At 42.9% G+C, this 9,528-nt stretch overlaps 1 pseudogene; it reads left to right on the plus strand.

Moving 5' to 3' along the window:
- Nucleotides 1-623: 623 nt before the first annotated feature.
- Nucleotides 624-3,443, plus strand: LOC147607035 (G-type lectin S-receptor-like serine/threonine-protein kinase At1g34300; annotated as a pseudogene).
- Nucleotides 3,444-9,528: the final 6,085 nt, after the last annotated feature.

Genomic DNA, 9,528 nt, shown 5'->3' on the forward strand with positions numbered 1-9,528 from the left:
AGATAGAAGCATGTCTCTTTCTGAAGAAAAAATAACCATCACTTGTATGAAAAAGATATATGAAGATTCTTTGGTACCCTAGGAAGGCAAGTTAAGAATAGTATGAGTCTTTGATTTAGAGTGTCAAATTAAAAAATTACTAGATCTAGTAGTTCCAAGCATCGAAGATTGTGTCCTCTATCATCCTCTCACTCATTTCTTCTAATACAAATAAGATATATTAAGATTCTTCTTCGGTATCCCAAGAAGGCAAGTTAAGGATAACATGAATGTTGATTTAGAGTGTCAAATTCAAAACTTATTCATCACTTATAAGGAAATTTTATTGGACACTTCTCCCTTTAAATAGATTGTGGGTAAATATAAGGTGGCCTCAAGGCGTGAAGAGGGAATAAATCACAAGGTACCCCAGGACTAATCTACTATTACTATTTTTATTATTATATGTTGGTTACAACATATACACTCACCATCCTGTAAGTTACAAGTATGTCGCCAGCATTTGACTTTAAGTGAGGGGCCTGTCGCCAGCGTTTGACTTTAAGTGAGGGGCTCCCCTTCTAGAGATGGGCGGGGGGGAGCGTTGATGTTCCTAGTGATGGTGCTTTTTGTACATTAAGTGGAGGAGAGCCATTTGATTCTGCTTTGCTTTGTAGGATCAGAACCATGGTGAGGGCCTTGCTGCTGCTGGTTGTGTTTCTCCGATTATGCACGCTACTACAGGCTGCTATGAACTGCTTAGAGCGGGGCTCCTCTCTTACCCCATCGTCCCCGCCATTAAAATCCTCCTCTTCAGCCTTCATTCTCTCTTTCCGCTCCCCTTCCTCCACCTCCTCTACGAATCTCTACCTGGCTATCTCTTTTGGCGTTTCGCCTGACGGCCACCCTGTGTGGGTGGCCAATCGCAGCACTACAGTGACCGGCTCCGCAACCCTCACCCTCACATCCTCCGGCGATCTTCGTCTCTCCGACCCATACGTCTCGTCCTCTTTGGTTTGGTCGTCCGGCACCTCCGGTCAGGGCGTCGTCCGCGCCCAGCTCCAGAATACAGGTAACCTGGTCCTTCTCAACAGCAGCTCCGGCTATGTCTGGCAAAGCTTCCAGCATCCAACCGATACCCTCCTCCCAGGCCAGAAGTTCACCCAGGAATTGCAGCTGATTTCCGCCAAAGCTTCCGACGATTTCTCATCCGGAAGATACTCTCTTGACTTCACAGACACCGGAGTTCTTCAGCTTTCCCACACCCAGTACAATGTCATTGCCCAGTACACAGAGGATCATTACTGACACTGGGGAAATTTCTCTGTTCAGGAACCCTCCGCCCAATCCATCTTCGTCCAGTTCGATCAACTCGGAAACATCTCGCTCTACAACTCCCCATCGTCCATCAATGCAACAGTCATTTCTAATGACTATGGCTCTTCGCCTACACGTAGGCTTACCCTGGACATGGACGGGAACCTTCGAATGTACAGCTGGGACCAAGCCTCCACTCAGTGGAACAGCGTCTGGCTCGCCTTCACGGACGTTTGCCACCGCGTCGAGCAGCTATGTGGAAACTACGGAGTGTGTATCTATGAGCCGCAGCCCACTTGCATCTGCCCTCCTGGCTTCACAGTTGCCGATCCCACCGATCTGTCTAGTGGTGGATGCACTCCGAATCACCAGATCGTCAACTGCAGCAGCACCAAGTTTTGGAAGACACAGATTTCCCGCTCATTCATTACCGTAATTTCTCATCTCTTTGGAAGAATGCAAGCAGTATTGCTGGGAGTACTGCCCTTGTAAGGTTGCTGTATACTGGCAAACTGGAGAGGGCCATTGCTGGCTGAAGGAGCAAGTGCTAAATGGCTACAGCCCAGGGTCACAGCAGCACCGCGTCTTCCTGAAAATCTCCGATTCTGACCCCATAGTATCAAGCCCTATTGTGGATACTGCAGCCATTTGGAGCTCCGAGTCCCTTTGGCAACCACCAAGCTCACATCCATTAAGCACTGGCGGATATATCAACAACACTACTGGCAGTCAATTAGATGCCTTAGTCATAGCCCTGGTCGTTGTGATCTCAGCACAAGTCTTATGCTTTGTTGCTACTGTTTCTTTGTTGATTGGAAGGTACAGGAGGAAATTGAAGTACATTAGGCTTCATGCCGGAGACCTAGAGGGTGTGTGTGGATCTCCTTTAGTGTACTCTTACCAGGAGCTAGAAGTTGCAACAGGAAATTTCAGCCAGAAGCTAGGTGCAGGGGGCTTTGGGACAGTCTACAAAGGGCAGTTCCAGGATGGCAGTACAGTGGTTGCAGTGAAGCAGCTGGACGGCGTTTCACAGCAAGAAAAGCTGTTCAGGGCAGAGATTGGCACCATTGGCAGGATCCACCACATCAATTTGCTCCGCCTACTTGGCTTCTGTGCAGAGGGCAGCCACAGGTTGTTGGTGTACGAGTACATGGAGAACGGCTCCTTAGATCAAATGCTCTTCGACGACGGAGATAATTCAGGCAAGATCAATGCATTGGATTGGGGCGCCAGGTTCCAGATTTGCTTGGGGGTAGCGAGGGGATTAGCCTACTTGCATGAGGAGTGCTTGGATTGCATCCTGCACTGTGACATCAAGCCAGAAAACATACTGCTAGACAGAAGCTACTGCGCTAAGGTGGCCGATTTTGGGCTGGCTTATTTGTACAGCCGGGATCACAAAGTGAAGATGAGCACTATCAGGGGCACTAGGGGCTACTTGGCACCAGAATGGATTTCCAATCTGCCCATCACTGCGAAAGCAGATGTGTACAGCTATGGCATGCTCACGATGGAGATCGTGAGCGGAAGAAGAAACTATCTTTACACCGAGTCGGCCATGATGGAGACCAACGAGAAATGGTGTTTTCCCATGTGGGCGTATGGGAAGCGGGCGGCGGAGGTGGTTGACGCCAGGATGGAGGAAGGCTGTGTGGATTGGAATCAGGCGGATGCTGTGCTGAAGGTGGCATTCGCGTGCATCCAGGCGGACATGCAGTCCAGGCCGCCCATGGGAAAGGTGGTCCAAATGTTGGAAGGAACACTACCCGTACCCGAGGCCCCAGCAGCTCCCTCCCTTTTCTCTCACGAGCACCATCACTATCACTCCTTCTCCCCCTTATCCAAGTTCCCCGTCAGCTCCTCCGCTGCGGCTTCCTCGACCTCTAGTTTTTCAATCACAGAGTTCTAGCAAAGGAATCACACTCCTTACCTTCTTACTAGCAAAAATTACAATTAGTGTTAATCATTGCCTACTTATAATTATAGTAAATAATTATGATTACGTTACACTATATCTCAACACCCACACCCGCCCCCTTTTTATTTTAGGAAAACCCTTTCTCTTGTTTTTTTTATCTTAATTATTTTTAAATAATACAAATAGAATATGTAAATCGGTTCCTTCTAAATCACTAGCCATATAGTTTTCAAGCATCTTTCTTTTCTCATGATTATCGTGTGCATAGTAATTGAGTCCGCAATAAAAATTGCATTTTATATTATTCATGTTTTCATCAAATTTGCTTGACACTTTCTTTCGATCTAGATGCATGTGCAAAAAAGCAAGACGATGATGAATGACTTATTTTGTCACAATATTAGTTCTTATTTTGACTCATTATATCTTTCTACATGATTTTACCAACTAGTGTGCGATCCTATTTTGGGTACTGAGAAAGTGGCCCATAGTGCACTAAGGAGAATTATGAACAATTCATCTTACATGAATTCATGTTTCTCTAGGAATTTAAGCATGGATTGGTCTATGCAAGCAATGGTCATATGTTTTCTATGTAGAGATACTTAGAAACCTATGTCTCATTGTGATGATTTGAGTTTGTCTAATAGGTCCTTGGAGGTAGGTAAACCCGGACTAGTTGAAGTTGTTTATCTCCCACTACAAGACAATGCTGCCATACACGCGTTTTATACACGCGATAAATTACGGGCACGTGTATGGTCGCGCATGTATTTGAATAGAATCGGGCACGTGTATTTTGGCGTTTAAATTCGCGTGTATATTGGCATTTATCAGCGCGTGTATAAGCGCGTGAAAATACATGTAATAATACACGCATCAATACACGCAATAATACACGCATCAATACACGCATCAATACACGCTTGGTGAAGAAAAATTGAATTCCTTTACAAAATTAAAAACTATTGTCTTTAAACCATCTCATAGTACATTACAGTATATATCATTACACAATCCCACTACATGCATTTACAACAATGAAATATATTCAAAAATAAATCATGAGATGATAATTAAAAGACAACACATACAATAGAAATGTCATCAATTTAGAACGATACAGTGACGGATTGGTTAGGGTTCGATCTCATCTTCAATAAGATCCATCCTTGCCAAATGATCAACATCAATATCCATTTGATCAATTTGTAAGGCTACGATTAAATTTACTCCACTATCGATATTTTGTACTCCATTGATAATGGTATCGATGTCCTGATCATCCTCATCAATATCACCATCATCCTCAATGGTAGGGTCATTCTCATGATCATGAGAAATGGCACGCTCATCCTCATTATCATGATCATCTCTTATTTCTTGATCATCGATCACAACATCTTCATTGGCATGTTCGAAATCATCTTCATTGCGGCTTGTTACATCCTCCATATGCTCCATATCAGTGAATGTATTATACATCACTTTGGAACGTGGTGCAATAGGGATGACGTACCACCATTTAATGTCATGCATCATTGGTAGATAGATAACCTACTCAAATACACATATTGCAGTAATTAATTAGCATATCAAAAGTCAAGGGGTACGCGAGCTTAGATATATATGTACATGAAACACATTATTAAAAAAATGCATACCTGCTCACATTGTTGTGGCAATACGAGCCTATCTTTCTTTGTTTGCCAAAACTTTGTAGAGTCAATAGTTACATAGCCACTTGCATGGCGTTTTATCGTTGCATTAGGCCCTTTTTCCACCACGTTCATTTGCCATTTGACATCCAAAACATACACAAAGAAGCGACGAAAGTCAAGCCTAAATATGTCTTGGATTGTGCCACAATAATCATCCATTTTTCCATTGGCTCCCTCAAAGCTACTAATGACACCGCAATCTTGTGTATTCCTCTTTTCATCAATTCTTTGTGTTTGAAAATGCTTGCCTTCACACCATATAGCATTGAACATAGTGCACTGGACCAAAATAGAAGCAATATTTGTGTAAGCAATGTGAATAAATATTAAAAACAACTAATACAAAACATTAGTTCTATGTACCTTTAACATGCATCCTCGTGCATACTCCCATTCTTCCGCCGTGATATGCAGCCCCTCGTTGCTCTCTGCTCTCTCCATTTCCTCATGCAACCAATCAACATGGATATCATTCGAAAGTGTTGCTAGATGCTTAGGGTACGCCTTACGAGAGCCATGTTGTCTCCGAAAGAGAGCTCTTTCTGCTTGCCTTTTTGTCTTTGCATCCTCATATCTTGTAACCCATCTGCTCATCACATCACTATTAAGGATGCAAGTGAAATTGAGATCATCAATCAATGTTCTGTCAATTACGTTACTCTGTCCTTTTCCTTGAGGCACAATAGAGGTCATCCTCAAGTCCTCTTCATTGCTCCATAGTCGTGGCACAAAGAGCTGTCCACCTGACCAAGAAATTCTGAAATATATACAAGAGACTCTTGTATCAACCAACCCTCGGCCATGCTTCCTTCAGGCCTTGCACTTTGCCTTACAAAGTCTTTTAAGGTCTTCATGAAGCGCTCTAGGAAGAACATCCAACGTGCATGCACAGTGCCACATAAAGCGATTTTCGTCCACTAAATGCACAATGAGATGTAGTTGACTTGTGAGAATGGTTCGCGAAAAAGTCTCCTCTATCAAACAAACCACCTCCATTGCCATAACACGCGCATCATCCAACATGGCTGGATCAATTGCTTTGGAACTAACTTATATGGAAAAAAAAATAGTACGTTATACCTCATGCACGTTCATTTTGCAAGGTATAATGAAAGGTGATTTGACATGGGTTTTACATACCTCACAAGCTCGCCCATCTTATAAATGCATTTTTTCAAACTCTTACTTGCACAATGGTCGATGCTAGTAGGTAGTATGAACTGCGCACATAAGAGCACATGTATGTATGGTTTATGGCATTACAAAATTTAATTTCAACGTACAAGACTTGGAAAACACTTACTTGGAGCATCTTGTGCCAATCGTGGGACTTCAACCCATATAGTTGCTCAACGCCTCTTTTCTTAGTGGTTGTAAAGGCTCCCTTCAATGATCTCATGCATCCAGTGGGAGTACGTAAAGTGGTGATGGCCTGCTTTACCTGCTTCTCCTCTTTCTTTGATATAATCCATGGTGCAGGCGGAAGACGAACGTGCCCACCCTCCTCTCATGGGGTGGCCAAGCTTGACGCATACGTCCTGCGACCCGCAAGTCCTCACGTACGCTAACATTGTCTCGTTTACCAATAATATGTTCCCAAATACTAGATCCCACATTCTTGAAGATGTGCATGGGATCAAGAAGATGGTTGATCTTAAGATGGGTCCAATATGGTAGCCGAAAAAAAATGGAGTACCTACACAAGGGATTGCTCTATGTGACCTTTAATCCAATTAGAGACTACACAAAACAAGATTGAAAAACATTACTATACCTGTTCATGCCATCTGGAGGAAGAATATTTGTAGACTCCCAAATACGCTTCCAATCTTTTGCACGAAGTGTTTGTGGAGGAATGTTACTCTTACTAGCAACATATTTAGGATGATCTGAGGGGAGAAATCGATGATGATTATCGAATATGGTCTTACACAAACCGTCAGCATACTCATGTAGTACTAACGAAGGGCCACAAACAGGACATGCATGTTTGCCCGATGTTTTCAAACCTGTTAAAATATAAATAAAAGTTAGAATAATAAAGTCAATATTTATAATTAATATAGCCAATAGTATTAGAGTAGGGAGGTAATTAGAATTCTTACCAGAACAATCGCTGTATCCTGAAAAGTCATGCATTGTCCACATCAACACTGCTTTTAAGTCGAAGTGTCGAGAGGAGGAAGGCCTACTAATGTCCACCACCGCAACACCTCTCCATAGCTCCTCCAACTCATCAATCAACGGTTCGAGATAAACATCCATATGCTTGACTTTATGTTTTCTTGGAATTAGAAGGAATAACATAAGATGTCCCTTCTTGATCGCCATTGATGGTGGAAGGTTGTAATTCACCAACACAACTGGCCACATGCTGTATGCGGTACTTTTGAAACCAAATGGATTCACTCCATCCATACCTAGGCCAAGTCTCAAGTTTCTGGGCTCTGTTTTAAAGCTGGGCCACTCATCTTCAATATGCTTCCAAGCAGGAGTGTCTGCTGGAATTCTCCACATGCCATCATCCGATCGATGTGAGGAATGCCATGACATGAGCTCTGCTATGGATTTGCACTTGAACATGTGTTTGATGCGAGAAATTATAGGAAAGTGTCGCAAGACTTTACGAGGTACATCAAAACTCTTCACATCTGTTCTATACCTTGCTTCACCATAAGTGGGACAATGTCGAGCCTCCTTATGCGTCCCACGAAAGAGAATGCAATCATTGACGCACGCATGTATGCGATCATAATCCAATCCTCCAAGAGATGTCACATAGCGCCTCGCTATGTCTCTTGAGATGGGTAGTCTATTTTCTTTTGGAAGCATGTTTGATAATAGCCTGCATCCAATATCATCAATTAGTCCTAAATCTTAAACCTTAAACCACTAATTCAAATTTGCAAGTTAGAATGCTTACTTCAATAATGCGTCAAGACTTGCATTGCTCCATCCATAAACTGTTTGTATATTGAGTAGTTCAAGTGAAGCACGTAAAATAGAGAATGTGCACCCTTCAAAAACCCATGTCGATGAAGCCTTGTAAAGATGCTCTTGTTCCATATCATCGTCGTGCATACCTTTGGGATCATCCTTAAAAAGATTCCGCACCATATCATCAAACACTTCCTCTTCCACAACTTCGTGGGGTGCAGGGCTATTGTCATCCCTTTCCCACTCATCTCTAACAATAGATCCCGAAGCTCCATCATCATCTCGTCGACGCTTTGCATGCTCTCGCCGCGCGTAGGGCACCATGTTAGGGTGTGGTACTGCATCCTGCTTCAATTAGAGTTTATATATTATAACTCCATTAATTTAATTTGGATACCATAAGTCATTTGAATACCATCAATTTACATCTACTCACCTCTAAACTTGTTTGATTCCATTCTCCATACATGGAGATGTGATTTAAGGTAATTCGACGTGCTCGTACAATGCATCCTTGACATCGATTACACATACATTTGATCCGTTGTCCCAACCACACATCACGATTAAGATGATGCATTGTCTCATCTTCCCCAGAACTGCTTGAGGAGGTTGATGACATCTTATGTGTAAACCAGAAAACACAAAATCATGCCAATGTTTTTAATGTGGAGAAAAAAACGCATGTATAAACGCGGCTATTTTCCAGAAATTCCGTGTATTAACGCAGCTATTTCCTAAAAATTGTGTGTATAAACGCGGGTATTTCGTGAAAATCGCGTGTATACACGCGGCTACGCGTAAATACACGCGTTATTACACACGACGAACTGTTTAAACTAAAAATAGCCCGCCTTTCCCAAATAAACATTTTGAACTAACATATCTGCCCTCTTTTGTTTTCGCCTCTTCCAACAGACACTAATAACGCAAGGAGGGAGAAGAGAAGGAGCACACACGGGTGAAAGAAACCGACTAAGAAAGAAGACTCACTTTTTCAGAGGTGAGTCAGTTTGTCCTTTGCCTTGTCTCCTTCCTCAGATTTGTTTATGCTATTTTGTCTTTGCTTTTTGGGTTTGCCTCCGTCCTTTTGCTTTTGTGGTTGCGATTTTCGATGAATCTGTCTGACGACAGGGGTGACAGTGGGTCTTTTATAAGGACACATTGTCGGAGGTCGGTCGCTTTTGAAATTTTTTAAACAGGTCGCGTGTATAAACGCGTGTATAAACGCGTGTATACTGTCTGCACAGACCCTTCACGTAGATATACACACATTTCTGGACGAGTGTATACACGCATTTCTGGACGGGTGTATACACGCGTTTTTGGGCAGGTGTATACACGCGTTTCTGGACAGGTGTATACACGCGTTTCTGGACGGGTGTATACACGAGAATGTGTTTCCTGTTTCTATGGTTTGCAAGCTGATAGGTGACTTGAATGATGATATTTGTGTGAGCCAAGAGACAACCCATGATGTACATGAGGATTATTTTTACAGATTCTTTATGGATATTCCAGGTCCTTCATCCGATCCATTTGCGTACAGCATTTGACTGATGGAGATGCTAAATCATTTTGGGCGCCATCCTGGTCCAGTTGAGCTTACAGAGTACATGTATGCCCATCCCCCTCCTTCCATGCCTGGTGTCTATA

Source organism: Cibotium barometz, chromosome 56 (genome assembly GCF_041138505.1).
Source record: "Cibotium barometz isolate CiBa-2024 chromosome 56, ASM4113850v1, whole genome shotgun sequence".
Taxonomy (NCBI): Eukaryota; Viridiplantae; Streptophyta; class Polypodiopsida; order Cyatheales; family Cibotiaceae; genus Cibotium; species Cibotium barometz.